Source organism: Elephantulus edwardii, unplaced genomic scaffold (assembly GCF_000299155.1).
Source record: "Elephantulus edwardii isolate Elephantulus edwardi_28Jun2011 unplaced genomic scaffold, EleEdw1.0 scaffold00060, whole genome shotgun sequence".
In the NCBI taxonomy this organism is placed as follows: Eukaryota; Metazoa; Chordata; class Mammalia; order Macroscelidea; family Macroscelididae; genus Elephantulus; species Elephantulus edwardii.
In genome coordinates this window covers 3,906,231-3,929,515 of record NW_006399810.1, presented here as the reverse complement: position 1 = coordinate 3,929,515, position 23,285 = coordinate 3,906,231, and the positions used below count along the sequence as shown (strand labels likewise).

The window sequence follows — 23,285 nt, the reverse complement described above, 5'->3', positions numbered from 1 at the left end:
GGTTGTGTCATCCGCATAACGCAGATTGTTGATAAATCGTCCACCAATCTTGACCCCACATTTCTCCTCATAGAGCCCAGCCTCCCAGATAATCTGTTCTAGACTTATTTTTTTTTTCTTCTCGTAGTCCATGGAATATTCAGTACTCTTCTCCAGGACTACAACTCAAATTTACCAATTCTTCTGTCATCCTTACTTCCTATCCCACTTTCATATGCATGGAAGGAATTTAAAAGATCATGGCTTGCATCAGGCATATCCTAGCCTTTAAACTTGTATGACTGCTCCTTTAGTACTTCAGAGATATTTCCCAAATGCAGCGTCTTTTGATTTTTTTACTGCTGCTACCATAGAGGTGGATTCTGGATCCAAATAAGTCTAATTGTTGTTGTTGTGTTCCACCGAGTTGGAACTGGCCATTAGCCAAGTCTCTGTGACTATAACAATAGGCTTGGACATATCAGAGGTAGTAGGATGACACAGATAGGGCAAATACAGATATAATGTTCATGATATGATGTTTAAACTCATAGAGTTGCTATGAGTCGTAGGCAACTCAACGACACACAACAATAACAGCATCTATGTGCTCTGGGCAATGTTCATTTTCTGTTGACTCTTGATGTGCTTTAATTGTATAACTTTATAAATGTACTTTAAATATCATTTACTTGGGGTTAATTTTGTTTGTGATTCAAGTCATGGTCTTTTTTTTTTAAAGGTAAAAGGCTTGTTTATTTTTAAAGACCAGGACTCACAGTCTGGAAATGCTCTGTACAAGTGGGGATGAGCTACACAACTGGGGTGGGATAGGCAGCAGACACAGTAACACATAGCAGGGTACTTGGAGCGTGCTCCGGCTCTACATTCCAGCAAGGGAACCTGGCAGAGATGGCCCCTTTCCCACCAGGGCTGCACAGCAATGAGGAGGCTGCTCCATCATCCGCTCCTATGAGGTGGGCTTGGTGAGAGGCTGCTTTCAGCAGGTGTTAGGTCACATGTGATGCGCAGGGTCCTGCCCCACGTGCAGAACAGACGCTGAAGGTGGTCCATGGATGCCGACGACCTCGCCTGATTCCCTAGGGCTGAGGTGTCTCCAGCTTCTCAATGATAAGCTTGTCTGTGCAATACAACTGGCTGATGTGGACCTGTCGACGAATTATTCCTAGGTCTCTTTTGGCCTTGTTCACGAGAGTCTGAATTTCTACAGGATCCTTTACATTTTTATTTTCTCTGAAGACATCTCTTATCCTTCTGACAGCATATGTTCTGTAATTGTAGGCACTGAAATGCTTGCTCTCTCTCAGCATCGCCCGGTAAAGATCTAACACTTGTGCGCGGCTGGAGGCTGCCATTTTGGAAAGGGCTCAAGTCATGGTCTTTTAAATTATTCCCTATGTACCTGAAAGATGGATAATGACTAAGGATGACAGAAGAATCAATGCATTTAAAAAGTCATGTTAGAGAAGACTATTAAATATTCCCAAGATGGTCAAAATCACAAACAAGTTTGTTTCAGAGGAAGTGCTACCAGGGTGCTATTTTGAGGCAAAGATAAAAGTTCATCTACATACATTGGGCTTGATGTCTGGAGGAGCCAGGGAAAGTAAGGGAGTTAAAGAAAGACATGAAAACCCTTAACCAGCTGCATTGACATGGTGACTGTAATAACGGGTAAATGAGAGATCATCAGGATAGTATAGGATTCATATATAATGCTGGCCTACAGGGCCATTTTGAGTTGTAGTCAACCTGATGGCACTTAGCAACCACCACCAAACTAAATTTGAAGTTCTTTAGAAAGTCTGGGTTTTAAGAGGTTTAAGATTGCCAGATCTAGCATATTTTCCCTTTGTAACTACTAGCACTCCCTGGGCTTGTTATTTCACCAATGGGGGGAAATATCTCTCCAACATAAGCCATTTAAAAGAGACATTATTTCTGTGCAATGTCTAAAAATAACTTCAGACACAAAGCAAAACAAACTTCAGATTCAGGTTGAGGATTAAATTGAGATATTTTATGAGGTTGGCATATCCTGAATGAAATGAAGGTGACTGTCAATTAACATTCAATAGGTGTTGTTATTGAAGGCTAACTTGGAGAGCTGGGTAATTAAAAAGTGCAGAGATGATATCGCTGGAGTGGAACTTGCTATTAGACTTGATGTTAATGCTGCTGGGCCAGTGGTGGCAGGTAAATGATTATAGCCATTTTCAGTTTGTGAACTTTGGTCAGTCAACTCACAGCAAAGGGGTAGACATTATTACAGTCAAATGTAAGGGTTAAGCTGACCAAGGCAGAAACTGCCTAGATTAAAAGAATATAATCTAAAGAAAAAGGTTCTGATTATCCAGGAGGCTGGGCTGTATGAGGAGAAGTGTGGCATTGGGATTGGAGAAAGAGTCATCAACCATCTGCATTATTGCAGATGGCACAACCCTGCTTGCTGAAACTGAGGAGGACCTGAAGTGCTTGCTGCAGAAGGTCAAGGACTGCAGCAGCCTTCAATATGGATTGAGGCCCAATATCAAGAAGACAAAGATTCTCACCACTGGGCAATTGGCAGCATCAGGATAGACGATGAAGAGATGGAGATTGTTCACAGCTTTAGTTTGCTTGGCTCCACAGTTAACAGTCTTGGCATCAGCAGCAAGGAAATTGAAAGACGTATTGTGATTGGAAAGTCTGCTGTTAGGGACCTCTCCAAAATACTAAAGAGCAATGGTGTCACTCTGGAGACTCAAGTGTGTCTGATACAGACCATGGTCTTTGCAATCACTTGCCATGCATTACAGAGCTGCACAATGACTAGGGAACATAGGAGAGTTGATGCCCTTGAGCTGTGGTGCTGGAGAAGAGTATTGAATATACCATGGACTGCCAAGAAAACAAACAGATTCATTCTGGAGAGGGTTAAACTAGGCTGCTCTTTCGAGGCAAAGATTCTGAAGCTTCATCTGACATACTTTGGACATGTTGCAAGGAGGGACCGGTCCTTGGAGAAGGATGTCATGCTTGGGAGGGCAGAGGGACAGCACAGGAGAGGAAGACCCTCTATGATGTGGATTGATTCAGTGACTGGGGTAATCAGGATGGATGTGTCAGAGGCAGTGCAATTGGCACAGGATAGAGCAGGTTTAGGGCTGTTGTACATAGGGTCGCTTTGAGTCGGAGGCAACTCGACAGTACATAGCAACAATGACAGCAACAACAATCTAAAGAATGTAATCAGACAAAAGAACACTCTGTTGTGTGTATGTTAATAAGACAAGAAACCCCGTGTATGTTTGTTGTTGTTCTTATGTGTCATCGAGTCACCAGTAGCTCATAGCAACCCCTATGTATAACAGCCCTAAACCCTGCTCTAACTCTTGATAATCTTATTGTCTCTGACACACCTAACCCTATTACCTTAGTGAATGAATCAATCCATCTCATCAAGGGTAGGGTCTTCCTCTCCTTTGCTATCCCTCCACTCTCCCAAGTATGGCATCCCTCTCCAAGGACTGATCGTTCCTTGTAACATGTCCAAAGTATGACAGATGAAGCTGCAGAATCCTTGCCTCCAAGGAGCAGCCTGGTTTCACCCTCTCCAGGATGAACTTGTTTGTCTCCTAACAGTCCATAGTATACTCAATACTCTTCTCCAGCACCACAGCTCAAAGGCATCAACTCTCCTTCTATCATCCTAGTCATTGTCCAGCTCTCTGATGTATAGCAAGTAATTTCAAAGGCCATGGCCTGTATCAGGCCTATTAGTCTCCAGACTGACATCATAGATCTTCAGTACTTTGGAGAGATCTCTGATAGTAGACTTTCACAATGAAATTAATCTTATAATTTTCTTGCTGCTGGCACCAAAAGTGTTGGCTGTGGAGCCAAGCAAACTGAAGCTGTCAACAGTCTCAGTCTCTTCACCATCTATCATGATGCTGCCAGTTAGCCCAGTGGTGAGAATCTTTGTCTTCTTGACATTGAGCTTCAGTCCATATTGAAGGCTGTAGTCCTTGACCTTCTGCAACAAATGCTTCAGGTCCTCCTCAGTTTCAGAAAGCAGTGTTGTGTCATCTGCACAATGCAGATTATTGATGAATCTATCTCCAATTCTGATGTCACACTTATTCTCATAGAGTCCAGACTCCTGGATTATATCTGTTCTACATATAGATTGAAAGATATGGAGATAAAAGACATCCTTGCCACACACCCTTCCCCATTTTGAAGCATGCAGTGTCCTTGCTCTTTTCTGACGACTGCCTCCTGGTCCAAGTATAGGTTTTGCATTAGAACAATCAAGTGTTCTGGGATTCCCATTCTTAGAGTCAGCCACTGTTGTGATCCACACAGTCAAATGCCTTTGCATAGTCAATGAAACACAGATAGACTGTCTTCTGGTACTCTCTGCTTTCTGTCAAGGTCCATCTGACATTAGCTATACTATCCCTAGTGTCAAGGCCTCTTCTAAATCCAGCCTGCCTAAAAAGCTTTAGGCAGTTTTTTTATTGACATTCTGTTCCAGTCGTTTTTGGACAATCTTCAGCAGAATCCTGCTTGCATGTGATATCAATGATACTGTTCGATAAGTTCCATACTCTTTCAGATCATATTTCTTTGGAATGGGAATGAATATATGTCTCTTCCAGTCAGTTGGCCAGAAGTTTCCCTCCAGATTTCTTGGTACAACTTGGTGAGCACATCCAGGGCAGCATCTATTTGTTGAAATATGCCAATCGGTATGCTATCAATTCTTTCAGAGCAGCTGGAACTTCTTTCTTCCTTCATTACCACAGGTTCTTGGTCATATGTTGTTTCATTGAATTCTTCTGTGCCCACCAATTCTTTTTAGTACAATGACTCTGTATACTCTTTCCATCTTCTTTTAATGCTTCCTGGATCATTTAATATTCTGCCCAAAACATCCTTAAGTATTGCAATGCAAGGCTTGAATTTGTTCTTCAGTTCCTTCAGACAAAACTCTCTACTCTGTCTTATGGATGTACGGTGTGGGGTGTACATGCAAAACTTTGATTCTCTTGCTTACTCTACCTTCTGATAAAAGTGTGGTTATGGAAATAGAGAAGATTAAGGAGTAAGAAACAATATAAAACATTTTGGGCCCTAGTTAACATATCATTGCTTAGGCAATGAGAAAAGTCTCAGTAAAAGCTATAAGTATGTACAGGTCAGGAGAACACTTAACTGAGTTCCTTTTCCCTTACCCTTTTGACGAAAATCTTTAGCAATTCATTCTGCTGCCTGGTAGCTCAGTTGGTAGAGCATGAGACTCTTAATCTCAGAGTTGTGGTTTCATGTCCCATGGTAAGCATCAGTAAAATCTTAATCATTAAATTATTAGGGTAGATTCTTGTATTTGTTTAAGGACACTCAACTCTGAGTTTTCCTCCCCTTACCCTTGCGACTAAAGTCTTGAGTAGTTCATTCCATTACCCAACACTTTTCTGAAAGTCAGAAAAATTAAACTGTCAGAAATGCTAGTTTCCTTCCCTTCCCTCACCGCTCCCTCCTACTTCTCTTTCTCTCTCTTCTTTCCTCTTACTTTCTTCCTCCCCTTTTGTACTTTTTATGTTTTTCTTCTTTCCCAACTCCACATGTCTCTTAATTTTTAAATTTGCCAGCCTCTTCTTTTCCACTTTTCCATCTTATATATACCTCAGTAGAAATATCTGTAGCTTAAGGATAAAGTGTAGCTTGGTAACAGGCTTTTTGAGGAGCTACATTTGAGTACAGTGAATAATTAAAGCAAACATAGCATTAATTATCCTTAGCTTTGCACTTATCTTCTAGTGTAGCAAATTGTAGGGATCTCTGGTGGCCTAATGAGTAAGGAGATGGATTGGCAACTGAAAGGCAGTTTGAAGGCACATGATTTACAGTCTCTAAAAACCCACTGAAGGGTCAGCTACGAGCTACTTTTACTCAATGGCACATAACAACAACAATGTGGTGGTGGTGTTGTTAAGTACCGTCTAGTCATTGGCGACTCATAGCAACACTATGAACAAAAGTCCTCGACACCTGTGTGACTTTCATCCTTTCTCCAACTTCATAGGGTTTCCGGAGACAAGCTATTTACAGAAGTCGATGCCAAGCTTGTTTTAACTGAGGAGCGCCACCAAACACTGTTTGCCATGGTTAACTGTTACTACGTTTGACATGTCAGTGTCACAGTGTTCAGCTTCACAGTGACAACAAGTTACCTCTGTATAGCAGTGGACACACCAGGGCTATATGACCTAGAAGAATGTTTCACCAGAAACAATTAAAGACACTCCTTAGGGCTGTGGATTAGAGTCACTCACCTTTGGCTTGGTTGCATCACTTTCGGTCCACTAGGCCAACTGGTCTCTCTCTATGTTGTTAAGTGCTGTTGAGTCTTAGGCGACTCATAGCGACCCTATGAACAAAAGTCCTCGGCACCTGCGTGACTTTCACTCTTTCTCCATGATCATAGGGTTTCTGGAGGCAAGTTATTTGTGGAAGTGGATGCCACTACTGCTTCCAAAACAACAACAATATAGCAAATAAATTAATCTATGATTTTTAATTGTTTAAATATAACTAAAAACCAAGATTTATCAGTGATAACTGATTAGGAACATTTAGCAAGTGGTGAAATATCTAGAGCAGCCATAATTTCCATGCTCAATATGCAGAAAATAATAAATATGTGATTTTGAAACACCTGCTACTTTACTATGCACCTCAGTGATGCTTTTAAAAATGAACACATTCTACATAATTAAAGCATAGAGAAATGTTGGCCCAGATTAGCTTGTCTCTTTTAGGCTTTGTTTTGTATCAGTTTGTGTATTCATTGTGTATATACACCGAAGGTTAAAATAGAACCTATTTCAGATGGTAAGAACAGAAAGGATCAAGGTAGAACATGCCAGGATGAGCTTATAAGCCATGGAAACATTTTTAAGTATATGATTTAATGGTAAATAGGAAGATCTCATCATGATTGTGACAAGAAGAGAAAGGTACCCTCACACTGGAACATTGAGGACATTTTCAAATGAGAATCAACCAGTAAGTGTGCTGTCCCCAGGGTGAGTGACTGGGAATTACTCCTCCTCCTAATATCACCTATCTGTCATTTTGTCAGACTCTGGTGTAGTGTGTGTTGCTATGATGCTCGATGCTGTGTCACCATATTTAAAACATCAGTAGCGTTTTTAAAGTGGACAAATTTTAATGGAGTTTCTGGACTAAGACTAGGGAAAACCATGCCTGGTTATCTACTTCAAAATGCTCACTCATCCACTCAGTCATTGTCCTCGAATTGGAACTGACTCATAGATGATCCTACCTGAGCTTCTGAGCCTGGAAATAGAATAGGAGGAAAATGTCCATCTTTCTCCTGTGGAGTAACTGGTAGAGTCACACAACCAGAGAAGTGCACAGCCTTTCGATTAATACTGAAAATCCATACAAACTATGCCACCTAAGCCTGTATACAGAAGGGAATGTTGTTCTATTGACTTCAATCATGTTATAGTCTCCCTGATCATCAGAGCCAATTCAACATCATCTAACCACCATAATAACCGACTGTCCTTGGATGGAAGGAATTAAAGGATGGGAGCAGGAACAAGAAGAAGGAAAAAAAGTGTAGCTGAATTCAGAGGCTTCCTAAGAGAAACCCCACTCTTCAGTAAGTTGGTGCGGAGAGGATTGGTGAGTAAATAGTTTGGTCTCATTCTCTTTTTTGGCTCCATCTCCAGTCAGTGCCTCCTGAAGGTCAAACTTAATCAGAAGCTAAAGAGCAAAGGAACTCTTTGATGACATCGGGAAGGTCAGCTTCCCAGGGCGCTGAGCCAGGTGCAGGGGAAACTAGAGAGGCAAAATTAAGACATCTAATATTACTTCATATTTTCAACACAGACAAATCTGATTTAGATGCCAAAACACCTACATTTTAACTGTTTCCCAGTTATTCTTTTAGACTATTATAGTGAGCGAACTTTAACATCTCAAGAAACTGGAGCAGTTGGTGCCGATATTTTATTTTCCTTTATGAGTAATGCTTCTGATAATGAATGATAATAACACCAGTCTTTATTGAGTGGTAACTAAGAGCCCAAATTTCTTCAGTATCAAACAATAACATGTAACATGTGGTACCCTGAATTAATTAACCTTATCCTGGCCAACAGATTAGAGACCTATACTTGTTCCCATTCTCAAAAATAGTAACCCAAGAGTATGTGGAAATTATTAAACAATACTGTTAATAGCACGTGCAATAAAATCTTGTGGAAGATGATTTTAAAATGGCTAGAAAAGTACACCAACAGAAAATTGTCAGAGATTCAGACTGGATTTGAATCAGAGGACATGTCAAACGGATTTTGGCTAAAAGCAGAGAGCACCTGAAAAATATTAGTTTTGGTTGTGTGGACCATTAGACATTGTAGGTAACATTGAGCAGAATGGGAATCTCAGAACACTTAACTGTGCTCATTAAATTCCTAGATTAAGAAGTTGTCCAAACAAAGCAAGGGAATGGCTTAAAATCAAGAAGGGCATACATCAGGGCTGTATCTTTTCCATTGCTGGTTTATCTCTCTGCCAAACAAATAAGTGGAAAAACTAGACTTTATGAAGAAGAGTGACATCAGAACGAGAGATAAATTCATTTAAAAACCTGCATTATGCAGAGGATACAACTTGGCTTGCTCAAAGTGAGGAGGATTAGAAGCACTTGCTGCAAAAGATCAAAGACTACAGCCTTCAGTAAAGGTCAAATATTAGATCTCAACATCTAGAAAACAAAAGAGCCCACAACTGGATCAATCAACAGCATCATGATTTTATTACTGGTACCGTCAAGTCAGAACTGACCCATTCAGGTTTCTGAGGATGTAACTCTTTAACAGGCGTGATTCAAATAGCAAATAGTGATACTTAAATACTGCTTTGATTAACTCCTATACACCAAGCCTTCTTCCTAAATCTTACACTAAGAAATTCTCATTGATGGGAAAGTTGATACAAATTTCTCCTCTCAGTGAAGCATCTCTGTGCAAAGTTGGAGGAAAATCAGTCTACAGAGAAGCATGTGGAGAATTATTATGAACTGGCCAGTGGATTTAGCTTCTCCTACAATGCTGAAAGCATACTAGGAAATGAATGAATTGCACAATCACTTGAAGCCTTTAGTGTAATGCAGGGGAGGCAGACTCTTGGCACCAGCAGTCAGAAAATCAAAAGATGAATTGCATTAGGAAAATCTTCTGTCAGGGATCTCTCCAGAGTGCTGAAGAGCAAGGATGTATCTGACCCAGGTCATGGGCTTCTCAATTACTTGTTATGCATCAGAGAGCTGAATGGTGTCTAATGATGATAGAAGAAGAATTGATGCCACTGTGCTGTGGTGCTGGAGATGACTATTGAACATACCATGGCTTACAAAGAGAACAAACAGGTACATCCAGAAAATGGTGAAATCAAACTGCTCCTTGGAGGCAAGGATTTTGAAGCTCTGTCTCATGTACTTTTGACATGTTGCCAGGAGGGCCTAGTCCTTGGTGAGGGACATTATGCTTGGAAGGATGGAGGGAGAACACAAGGGAGGAAGACTCTGGATGAGATGAATAGACACAGTAACTGGGGAAATGGGAGTAGGTGTGTCACAGACAGTGAGACTGGCTCAGGATATGTCAAGGTTCAGAGCTATTGTTCACGCTGAGTCACAGGTGACTTGATGGGACATAACAACAGGGCAAGTAGAGGTGGGAGGGAAAATAGCAAAACTGGCCAAGAATCATAGAAGAATACATAGGAAGTAGGAAGAACTCAGAGTTCTTTTCTTGGGTCAGATTTAGACATTTTCCTGGACTGAAAAAAAAAAATTGTTTAGAAGGGTACTAGCAGCTCTAATCTTCACCTTAATCTGCTAAAAACTGTTTCCTACTTACGTACTGTGTCAGCATCAATCCCCCGGACATTTTTTCCAAACGCTTGAAATAAGAACCTGTGTTTTGTGACTGCATTTATCTGTGCCATATCTTCTTCAGAAATTCATTATAGTTGCCACACATGTAAAATTAGTCATTTCGCTTTAGTCTCTTTTTCAATTAATAATAATAAAAAAATCTTCTTTGAAGAAAAATTAAAAGTAAAAAAAAACCAAACAAAAGCAAGATCACCAACTCAAAGCTAGCTTAACAGCTCAAAATATTCTTAGAAGGTAACTAATTTAAATTGTATCAAGTACATCAATATGTAAAGAGTGCTGAAAATATAGATCATCATGATTTTAGAGCTATAAAGAATATTTAAGTCAAGTAATAATTTATAGTATTTTATTCATTAACTTTAATTTATGAACTTGTTCTCATTTAAACAAAGGACAATCTACTCTGACCATATCCAAGTTGTCATAAACTTTAACTAACTTATTAAATGAAGTTTTACTACTATGCAGATCTGAGTTATACCAAGAAGACTAAACATTACTAAAATTCCCATAACTATAGCTTCATTAAAATATTCTAGATATGTGATTAGATGCTAAGCATTATAATTAGTCTAGGTCTATTATCTGCTTTGCATTCTGCCTAGTTTAACTGATGTCTTAATATTGCATGAACAGTGGATGTAGCATCTAATGAATAAAACATCCCAAGTGACTTAGCATTCAAAGGATATCCCTGAACACTTTCTGGCAAAGAGACTATGGCTTTCTTCCAAAGTCATATACCAGTAAACTGTGAGCAAGAGATGGGCAGAGTGGACATTTTTCAAGTAGGAAAAATAGTGCTTCTGATAGAATGTTAGATTTTGTATTAAGCTTAACATTTTAAATATTGACTATGGCAATTAAAATGTGTCTTTTTATGTGCAGAACAGGAACAGAAAACGAGAGAAGCACAGAAAAAGAGAGGTAAAGTATGTCCAATTTCTAAGGATATGTATTCTAATAGCATAAATTAGAATTATGTTTATTATTTTCTGTAAAACTATTTTTTTTTTACTTAACTTGTTTGAAAAGGGAATTGCTTAAAAATTTAGAGGAAAGCTTTAGTCTAACTTAAGACCTAAAAGTGTGATCTTACAAAGAAAAAAGTATTTTTCCCCAAAGGCTGTTTCATAGTAGGAAAAAACCAAAACAAAACCCACTCCAATTCATTTTGTATACATACATCTGAGTCACTTGGAGTACATATCTGAGAGAAAAGGGCTATCCTTGATTACCACTCGGATGAACAGAAACTATGACCTGACTGGGCATCCCAAGTCCAATTTAAAAAGCATCCCCCAAAAAAAGACTTGACCGATTAAATAGTAATAACTGAAGACAAGACAATTTGTGGGATGATATCAAGGACATCATTCATGAAAGGAAGACAACAGTCATTGGAAAGAGAAGAAAGAAAGAAAATACTAAAAAGGATGTCAGCAGAGATTCTGAAACCTACACAAGAACCTCAAAAAGCCAGAACAAAGTGAAGAAAATAGTGAAGTAAGAGAGATGAACAAAAGATTTCAAAGGACAACTCATGATGAAAAAGCAAAATATTATAAGAAAAGGTGCAAAGATCTGAAGTTTAGGAAGCAAAAAAGAAAGCAAATGCTCCACATTTCTCAAATTGACATAACTGAAAAAGAAACTCAAGCCTTGAGCTACAATGGGCTAAATCTTGAATAATACAGGAAGCTCAAAAGAAAATAGAAGGAATACACAATTAGAGAACAAACATATAAAAAAGGAATCAGTTAACACTGAATCATATCAGGAAGTAGCATGATGAGAAAGAAGTTGAAACTGCATTGACAGTGTTGCCAAAATATAAGGTCCAGGAATGGACGAAATGTCAGTTGAAGTATTTCAGGAAACAAATTAATCCCTGAGTGTTCTTACTAGCCTATGCCAAGAAATTTGGAAGATAGCTTCCAAGATAGCCAACTGATTGAAAGAGACTCATATTTATTCCCATTCCAAAAAAAAGGATGAAACAACAGAAAGTGGAAATTATTTAAAAATATAATTAATATCCTATGCAAGCAAAATTTTTCTTAACTCTATATTTAAAAGGATAAAATAATGCATCCACAGAGAACCTTTAAAATTCAAGTTGGATACAGAACCGGTGATTGTTGTTGTTGTTGTTGTTGTTGTTGTTGTTGTTAGGTACCATTGAGTTGAGTACAACTCATAACAACCCTATGAACACAAGACCTGAACTTTGTTCTATCCTGTGCCATCATCACACTTCCTGACACACAAGAGTCCATTGTGACAGTCACTGTTTCAATTCACCTGATCATGGGTCTTCCTCTCCTTCACCAAACATTGTTCCAAGAAGTACAGCACTTGTCTGTCAGTTTGCTCTATTGAGATACCTTGGAGTTGCTGTGATACTGAAAGTCGTGCCACTAATATGTAAAGTGCCATAACAGTTATTTGTGGTGGACAAGTTCTGGTAGGGCTCCCAGATTAAGATAGACTAGGAAGCCAGTTTGACATCCACTTCTTAAATAATCGGTCTTTGAAAAACCCTGAAAACACTAAAGGAATGAGAGTGTTCTAGGAGAACAGGTGATATACTGCTAACATCAGATGGATCATGGGTTAAAGCAGAGAATACTAGAAAGATGTTTATTGGTGTTTTATTAACTATTCGAAGGCATTTGAGATATCATAACATATTATAACTAACATTGAGAATAATGGGTATCCTAGAGCAGTAAATTGTATTCATGTGAAATCTACATATAAATCAAAAAGTAGTTGTCTGAAAAGAACAAGGCAACACTGAATAGATTAAAATCAGTAAAGATGAGCACTAACTTTGCACTGTTTCTGTATACTTACTCAATATGAATACTGAACAAATCATTGAAGAAGCTCTATTCTATGAAGAAGAATGTGGCATGAGGTGTGGAGGAACATTCACTAATAAGAAACAGCATTACAATCTCAAAGGTACATGGCTCAAACACACCAGCTGCTCTGCAGGAGAAGGATGGACAATATCCTCTCATGTAATTTACAGTCTCTGAAAATCTGCTGGAGGGTCAGCTGCAACTCAATGGTACAAAACAACAACAAAAACATATGTACATACCAAGGTATGGAGAGATTGCCATATCCAACAGCATGCACTTACATTGCTGCTGATTAGGAATCAACTAATAGAAGACCTTCTGGTGGGAATTTGAAGGCTATAAATCCTATACAGGAGGAGGCTGCTCATCTTACTTCCATGGAGGTGGTGGTGCTGTGGATTCCAACAGTTAGAGTGGTGTCACGTTTGGGTTAGCAGCCTATCTTCTTACAGGCCACCTCTCCAGAACTCCATATGCCTCTTACTTATATGAGTAAATTATCCTACTCTTTTCTCAGAATTGCTAGAACACTATGAAGAAAATTGTAGCAGCAAGATTGGAAGAAATCTCATCAACAACCTGTGTTATGAAGATAAAATGATCTTGTTTGCCAAAAGTGAAGATCACTTGATGCAGAAGATCAGAGACTACTGCAGCTTTCAATATGGATTGCATCTCAAAATAAAGGGAAAAAAATCCTCTTAACTGGGCCAACAGGCAACATCATGATAAATGGATAAAAGACTGAGATTGTCAATGATTTTCTCTTACTTGGATCCACAATCAACATCCATGGGAAAAGCAGTCAAAAAAAATCAAGACATATTACTCATGGGGAATCTGCAGTCAAGGACCTCTTAAAAGTGCTAAAGAGCAATTTTATCAATTTAAAGATCAAGATGTTACTCATTCAAGCCATGGTCCTTTCAATTGCTTCCTATGCATCTGAAAGCTGGACAATGAATAAAGATGACAGAAGAATAATTGACGAATTTGAATTGTGGTGCTGAAGAAGAGTAATGAAAAATCTCATGGACTCCCAAAAGAAAAAAACAAATCTGTTTTGAATGAAGTATAACCAGAGTGCTTCTTAAAGACAAGGATGATGAAATGTTCTTTCACATACTTTGAGTATGTCATCAGGAAGGACCAGTCATTGGAAACTGACATCATGCTGGGAAGATGGAGGGGCACAGAAAGAAAGGAAGGCCTTCAATGAGATGAGTTGGTATAGCAGATGTAACAATGAACTTAAGTGCATCAATGATGAGGATAATTCTATAGGACAAGACAGGGCTCAGGTGTGGTGCTCATGGGATTGCTATTAGTTGTAGATAATTTGATGGCACCCAGTACAACAATACATGTAGTTTATACAGGCTTGCTAGCAGTAAGTGAAGAAAACTTGAATCACTTATTGCAGAAGATCAAAGAGAATGCTGCAACATTGAGAAAACAAAAGTCCTCACCAAAAAACATCTTCAATAAACCTACAGGTAACACCATGATAGATGAATTTGTCAGCAATTTCATTTCAGATTTATAGTCAACAACCATGACAATGGGAGTCAAGAAATCAAAAGATATGTTGTGCAGGGAAAATCTACTGCCAAGAATCTCTCTAAAGTGTTAAAGAGCAAGGACATTAAAGACTAAGGTGTATCTGAGATTTTTGTTATTATATGCATTTGAATCACCAGCAGCTCACAGCAACCCTATGTACAATAGCCATAAACTCTGCTCTATCCTGTGCCAATCTTATTGTATCTGACATACCTACACCCATTACCCCAGTCACCGAGGGTCTTCCTCTCTTGTGCTGTCCTTCCACCCTCCCAAGCATGAAGTCCTTCTCCAAGGATTGGTACTTCCTTGCAACACGTCCAGTGAGCCTGGCCTCAATTTATCTTGGATGAGCCTGTTTGTTCTCCTAGCAGTCTATGGTGTATTTATGACTCTTCTCCAGCACCACAGATCAAAGGCATCAATTCTCCTTCTATAATCCCTAGTCATTGTGCACTTTTCTGATGCATAACAAGTAAGTGCAAAAACTATGACCTGGATCAGGCACTCCTTAGTCTCCAGACTGATATCATTGTTCTTCAGTACTTTGGAGAGGTTTCTGACAGCAGACTTTTCCAATGCAATTCATCTTTCAATTTCCTGGCTGCTAGTACCATGAGTGTTGATTGTAGAGCCAAGCAAACGGAAGCTATTAACAATCTCAGTCTCCTCACCATCTATCATGATGCTGTCAATTGGCACAGTGGTGAGAATCTCTGTTTTCTTGATGTTGAGCTTCAATCCATACTGAAGGCTGTAGTCTTTGAACTTCTGCAGCAAGAGCTTCAGTTCCTCCTCAGTTTCAGCAAGCATGGTGGTGTCACCTGCATAACACAGATTGTTGATGAGTCTTCCTTCAATCCTGATGCCATGTTTCTCCTCTTAGAGACCCATCCTCCTGAATTCTGCACAAAGACTGAAAAGGTATGTGCATAGTACACATCACTGATGTACACTCTTCCCAATTTTGAATCATGCAGTGTTTCCTTGTTCTTTTTTGACAACTGTCTCCTGGTCCAAATAATGTTATCTGACATAAGATATGATAATTTCATTTGCTTCATATGCATCTGAAAGTTAGACAATAAATAAGACTGAAGAACTGATGACATTGAGTGGGAGTGGTGAAGTATATTGAATATCCTGTGGACTGTCAAAAGAACAAGTCTAGTGGATTTGAATAGTAAGAGGCCCCCCTGTGATTTTTCAAGATATCACCCTATGTGTTATATCAGCAGAGATTCATGTGTGCTCTATTAATACCAGTGAATTCTTCCTACTATCTCTTCATACTTTCCAGAGAACCATGAAAAAGAGTGTGACATCAGGATCTAAGGAAGTCTCACCAATATTCTGCATTATGCAGATGTCTTAGAGCAAGTGTAACCATGGTGCTCCTCGGAGGCAAAGATAATGAAACTGAGTTTCATATACTTTGGCCATTTTAGGATGCTCCAGTCTTAGGGAAAATGTCATCATGCTGGGAAAGGTGTAGAGTAGACAAAATAAAGGGAAATCTTCAAGGAAATGGATTGATAGAATGATTGTAACAATGAACTAGAGTTTGTGGGAGATGTTTTAACTCCTTGTTTATAATGTTCCTAGGAGTTATAGTCAACTTAAGGACACCTAACAACAATGACACCATGTATGGATAAGTAACCAAAGGGGAAAAAAAAGATTACTTTTTTTTAAGATCAGTGAACTTTTTAATGTTTTTGCTTTCCCCCTTGTCATACTGTACCAGATCCCCCATTCCCCAACTCTGCAGTGGCCTTTGAAAGTAAAGTCTGCAAATATAATGGAAACCTGGAAGCCACTGGAGAAGACAGGACTGGATTAAAGCTTCTTCAAAGCCACTTTTTCAGAGAATTGTCAGTATTTGAACTGTCTGCTAATTCACTGGAAAACCCCACTTGCAAGTTTGTTTTCATTTGGCATTACTTGGAGCCTTTTTTGTAGCTCTGCTGAAATAATCCATATTGTGTTGAGCTGCTAATCAAAAGGTCTGACATGTTTATCATTTGAAATCTACTAACAGCTCTATAAAAGAAAGAGGAATAAGCTCCTCCCATTAAGAATTACAGCCTTGGTAATCCAATGGAAGGCAATAGGAGACTCAAGAACTCGTCTAAAGCAAAATATCTTTTCCAGGAACAATAGTGGAAATCATTTGAAGAAAAACATTTTTTGGTTTTGTTTTTGTTTTTGTTTTCACTCCATTGCCTTAGACATAGCCTAACAGAAGAAATAATTAGCTAAACAAAAACTAGCAAATGAAAGACGAGGAAATGAGATGTCCATAAGGACCTAGGAAAGTCAGTATATGCCTCGGCTTGTGTATAAATTAAGTAAAGATTTCAGTAGGCTCTGAGCTTTCACCTCTTGAGATTCTTCCCAGTCAGGAAATGAAGAGCAAGGCATAAATTGTTAAATTCTGATGAATGTTGAAGGTATGTTCCAAGAAACCATAGAACTAACTAGTAAAAACTTACTTTTTGGTTCCAAGAAATTTTCTGTAAATCTCTATTAAATAATGATGTGACCACTAAACTCATGAAGTGAAGACTCTTGTGATCACTTGGTGAACAATCAATCCATGGAAGGGGTTAGATTCTGATTTCCGGAGTTATCATGCAAAATTACTTAAGATAGTTCACCTTTAACAAAAAATTAAGAGCTATGTAAAGAATTTAAAAAAAGGTACCTAAAAATTAGGGGGAGAGATATTCAATAGAATTTTTTTTTCTCCGTAAGTGAGCTCACATATTGAAAATATTAGACAAAGGTTTTTAAAATTACATATCTTAAATATATTTAAAGGCAATCATATAAAATAACTAAAATGGTGTATAAAACATGTGTTACAAAATGAAAAATATAGCCACTGAAAATTAGAGCCAAAAGAAATTCTGGAGTTGAAAAGTGAAATAATGGAAATGAAAAATTCAATAGAAGGACACAAGAGCTGATTTGAACAGTCAGAAAAAAGAGTTAGTGAACCTGAAATCAAGGATACAGGTTATGCAGATTAAGAAAAATAAAAGGGAAAAAGTAATATTTAACTGGCAGATACAGAGGAATTTAAAGAAATAACATATGAGCAAGAGCCTATGGTGATGAAGGAAGAAGTTCAAGCTGCTTTGAAGGAAATAGCAAAAAATAAAGCCCCAGGAATAGATGGTATACCAATTGAAGTAGTTCAGATAACAGATGTTGCCCTGGATGTGCTCACCAAGTTGTGCCAAGAAATCTGGAGAACAACCACTTGGCCAACTGACTGGAAGAGATCTATATTTGTTCCCATTCCAAAGAAAGGTGACCCAACTGAGTGTGGAAACTACAGAACAGTGTCATTGATTTCACATGCAAGCAAGATTCTACTGAAGATCATCCAAAAACGATTAGAACAGCACATCAGCAGAGAACTGCCGGAAGTCCAGGCTGGGTTTAAAAGGGGTCGTGGTACTAGGGATATCGTTGCTGATGTTAGATGGACCTTGGCTGAAAGCAGGGAATACCAGAAGAATGTCCATCTGTGTTTCATTGATTATACAAAGGCATTTGACTGTGTGGATCATAACAAACTGTGGCTGACTCTGAGAAGAATGGGAATCCCAGAACATTTAATTGTGCTAATACAAAACCTGTACTTGGACCAAGAGGCAGTAGTCAGAACAAAGCAGGGTAACACTGCATGGTTCAAAATTGGGAAGGGTGTACGCCAGGGATGCATCCTGTCTCCATACCTTCTCAACATGCATGCAGAGCAGATTATTCGAGAGGCTGGGCTCTATGAGGAGAATTGTGGCATCAGGATTGGTGGAAGATCTATTAACAATCTCCGTTATGCAGATGACACAACCTTGCTTGCTGAAACTGAGGAGGACTTCATGCACTTGCTGCGAAGGGTCAAGGACTGCAGCCTTCTGTATGGACTAAGGCTCAACGTCAAGAAGACAAAGATTCTCGCCACTGGACCAATTGGCAGCATCAGGATGGATGACGAAGAGATTGAGAGTGTTCACAGCTTCACTTTGCTTGGCTCCACAGTCAACACTCTTGGTACCAGCAGTCAGGAAATCAAAAAGTGTATCGCGATGGGAAAGTCTGCAGTTAGGGACCTCTCAAAGGTACTCAGGAGCAACAGCATCTCTCTGGAGACTGAGGTGCGCCTGATACAGGCCATGGTCTTTGCAATCGCTTGTTATGCATCAGAGAGTTGGACAATGACTAGGGAGGACAGAAGAAGAGTGGATGCTTTTGAGCTGTGGTGCTGGAGAAGGGTACTGAATGTACCATGGACTGCCAGGAAAACAAACAGATTCATCTTGGAGAGGATTAAACCAAGCTGCTCCTTGGAGGCAAGGATTCTGGGGCTTCGTCTGACATACTTTGGACATGTTGCCAGGAGGGACGGGTCCTTGGAGAGGGACATCATGCTTGGGAGGGTGGAGGGACAGCGCAGGAGGGGAAGACCCTCTATGAGATGGATTGATTCGGTGACTGGGGTAATCAGGATGGGTGTGTCAGAGGCCGTGCGGTTGGCGCAGGATAGAGCAGGGTTTAGAGCTGTTGTGCATAGGGTCGCTATGAGTTGGAAAGGACTCGATGGCCCATAACAACAACAACAACAGTATGAAAATTAAACTTTCAGGGCACTAGCAAACATAGGGATCTTTGGTGACATAGTAGTATAGAATTACAATATCAATGCAAAGGTATGTGATCAGTTAGAATCCACCAGCTTCTTTGTGGGAGAAAGATGAGAAATCTGCTCTACAATTTATTGCCTATGAAAACCCGCCAGAGGGTCAGTTATGGGTTGGATGTAAGATGTAAGTAAGGATGACAGAAGAAGAATTGATGCCTTCTAGTTGTGGTGCTGGAGAAGAATCTTGAATATACCATGGGCCACCAGGAAAACAAATTAGATCTATCTTGAAGAGGATGAAATCAAGTTTCTCCTTGGAGGCTAGGACTTTCAAACTCCATCTCATATATTTTGGGCATGCGGCCAGGAGGGACCAATCTTTGGAGAAGGACATCATGTTCAGAAGGGAGGATGGACACTGCAGGACAGGAATACTCCAAATTAAATGGACTGGATATAGTAATGAGGCCTATGGGGGTAATAGGTATGTCAGAATCAATAAGAATGGCTCAGGGCAGGGCAGGCTTCAGATCTGTGTACATAGGATCGCTATGAGTCACAGGTGACTCAATAGCACATAACAAAAGTAAATTTTTTTTTAATTCTTTACTTGTGTTGTTGACTACAAAATCCATTTTAATGGATCACAAGGGATTATGGATAACATTGAGAAGAATGAAAAATCCCAGAACATTTAATTATGCTTATTCAAAACCTAAAATAATAAGTTATTGTCCAATCAGAAGAAAGGGATATTACATGATGTAAAATCAGGAAAGTTAGCATTAGAGTTGTATCCTTTCTCTTTACCTATTAAATCCGTATGCCGAGCTAATTATTTGAGAAGTTGAACTTTATGAAGAAGAATGTGGTATCAGGATGGGAGGAAGACTCACCAACAACATGCATTATGCACATCACACAAAGCTTGCGGAAAGTAAAAAGGACCTGAAACACTTGCAGCAGAAGATCAAAGATTACAGTCTTCAATATGGATTGTACTTCAACAACAAGAAAACAAAAATATTCACCACTGAATAAAATATTCACCACTAATCATGACATGTGGTAAAAAGAATAAAATTGTCAACAATTTTGTTTACACTATCAACATTCATGGTGACAGCAGCCAAGAAATCAAAAGACATTTCATTGCAAAAATTGAACAAATCTGATTTGGAAAAAGTGCAGGTTGGGTGCTCCTCAGAATTAAGGATGGTAAAACTTGATCTCACACACCTTGAGTATAGTATCAAGAGAAATTAACCTCTGGAGAATAACATTATGCTTAGAAAAAAATAAAAGGTCATAAAAAGAGGAAAATTTTCAATGAGCTGGATTGACACAATGACTACAACAATTTCCTTAACCAGAGAAGTGATTGGATTAAGCAGGGCTTTGTTCTGATGTATGTAGATTGTAACTCCACCATACTTAACAAGACTCTTTATAGGATTATATGCAATTATGAAGCTGTGTTTCTATGATACCAGCAAAGAAATATATAGTTTGTATGAGAACAACACAGAAAGGGATGAAGAATGGAACACAAATACATAATGTGGGAATTGGGTTAAGGTTCATCTGAATTATTCCCCAAAATTATTCACACCTTGCAGGCAAAGGGAGAAAGTCAGAGAAAGAGGAAAGTCCTGAACAAGATGGACTGACACAGTCATCGTAACAAGGGACTTGAGCATGATGGAGATCACAAGGATGACAATAGGATAAGGTTCTTATCTGATGTTCATAGGATTGAAATGATTCAAATTTGACGCAATTGTACCTAACAACAACAACAACGTGAATAGAACTACTAGGATAGCAGAGTTTAGTGGGCAGATAGCGGTGTAGGGAAGATTCAATAGAGACTTGAAAAGCTGGGAAATAATAGGCAAAACCAATAGTAATTAATGACATAAAAATGTATATGAAACACAAGGTTCAGGAATACAATGCATACGAATTACTGGATGCAAACCAATTTAAAAAATGAAAAAATAAAGATGTTAGCTGTAGTCCTCAGAATATGCAATAAGTTGTTAGGTGCTATTGAGTACAATTCATAGTGAGCCTATGAACAACAGATCTGGAATCTGTTCTATCCTGTACTATCCTCATAATTTCCAACACACTCCAGTCCATTGTGACAGTCACTGTGTCAATCCATCTGGTTAAGGGTCTTCCTCTTTTTCGCCAACGCTTTACCTTTACAAGTATGAGATACCTTCTCTAACAAAGTGTCTCTTAACAGTCCCAAACTATGGAAGATGAAGATTTATCACCTTTGCTTCCAAGAACAGTCTGTCAAGACCTTCTCTAAGACCTATCTGTTTGCTCTTTTAGCAGTCCATGGGATTTTCAGTACTCTTCTCTCCAACACCAAAGTTGGAAGTTATCAATTCTTCTTCTTCATGCAGCTCTCAGATGCATGGCAAGGATTGAAAAGACCAGTCTGAATCAGGCATACCTTCATCCTCAAACTTAGATCATTGCTTCTGAGTAAATAGGAAAGATCACTGACTACAGACTTTCCCAGTGAAATATGTCTCCTGATATCCTGACTGCTAGTACCAAGGGGTTTGAGAGTAGATGCAAGTAAGAAGAAGTCAGTAACAGTTTCAATCTTTTATCCATCTATTATCATATTACACAAGGATCCAGTGGTGAGAATTTTTGTTTTATTGACATGGAGATGCAATCCATTTTGAACGCTGTATTGTTTAATTTCAGCAAGCACTTTAAGCCCTCTTCCCTTTTATTTTAGCAGACAAAAATTGTGTCACCTGTATAATGTAGATTGTTGATGAGTCTTCCTCTGATCCTGGTGCCACATATTTCCTCACAGAGTGAAGATTCTTGAATTTGATCAATATACGTATTGAATAGATATTGGAAATAGACAGAACCTTGATGTATACCTTTCTTAATTTTGAATCACATAGTGTTTGTTCCCTTACTCTGTTCACACAACAGCCTCTTAGTATCGGTATAGGTTTTGCATGAGCACAATTAAGTTTTCTGGGATTCCTAATTCTTCTTATATTAGTCATAATTTGTTACTAACCACACAGTCTTTGCATAGTTAATCAAGCACAAATGGACATTCTTCTGGTATTCTTTGCTTTCAGCCAGGAACCATTTGACATCAGCAGGGATATCTCTGGTGCTACCACCTCTTCTAAACCCAGATTGAACTTCTGGAAGTTTTCTGTTTATGAACTCTTCTAGCAATTTTTGAGTGATCTTAAGTAGTACTTTACTTGCATGTGATACTAATGATATTGTTCTATAATGTCCACTTTCTGTTGGATCACCTTTCTTGGGAACAAATATTAATCTCTTCCATTTAGTTGTTCAGGCAGCTGTCCTCCAAATGTCTATACCTCCATCAGTCTATAATGGTATATAGACTGGTGAAGAGACCCAGGGCTGCATATGTTAATTGAAATATGTCAATTGGTGTCCCATAGATTTCTAGGCCTGATTTTTCACTAACTAAAAAATATGACAAAAGGAATATAATACAATAAAAATGATACTAATGTACCTTTTTATACTTCCTAATAAGTGTCTATTTAGCTCATGAGAAGGCAATAAGGAAGAAATAAAGTAATAAAAAACAAATAAGATGTTGAAGAAAGTAATAAAATAATGTCAGCTATATTCTATGTCCCTAGCATATCCAATTTTGAACCATGTAGTGTTTCCTTGCTCTGTTCTGACGACTGCCTCCAAGTGTAGGTTTCTCATTAGCATGATCAAGTGTTCTGGGATTCCCATTCTTCTCAGAGTCAGCCACAGTTTGTTATTGGGAAGGGTGTTATGCCAGGAATGTGTTCTATCTCCAAACCTTTTCAACCTATATGCAGAAAAGATTATCCAGGAGGCTGGGCTCTATGAGGAGAAGTGTGGTGTTAGGATTGGTGGAAGATCCATCAACAATCTGCGTTATGCAGATGACACAACCCTGCTTGCTGGAACTGAGGAGGACCTGAAGCACTGACTGCAGAGGGTCAAGGACTGCAGCCTTCAATATAGATTGAGGCTCAATATAGAAAAGACAAAGATTCTCACCACAGGACCAATTGCAGCATCAGGATGGATGGTGAAGAGATTGAGATAGTTCACAGCTTTAGTTTGCTTGGCTCTACAGTCAACACTGTTGTCACCAGCAGCCAGGAAATTAAAAGACACATTGTGATGA

The 23,285-nt window shown here is 38.9% G+C and overlaps 1 pseudogene; it reads right to left on the bottom strand.

Moving 5' to 3' along the window:
• Positions 1 to 1,079: 1,079 nt before the first annotated feature.
• On the bottom strand, positions 1,080 to 1,355 carry LOC102847188 (annotated as a pseudogene).
• Between the last annotated feature and the right edge of the window lie 21,930 nt (positions 1,356 to 23,285).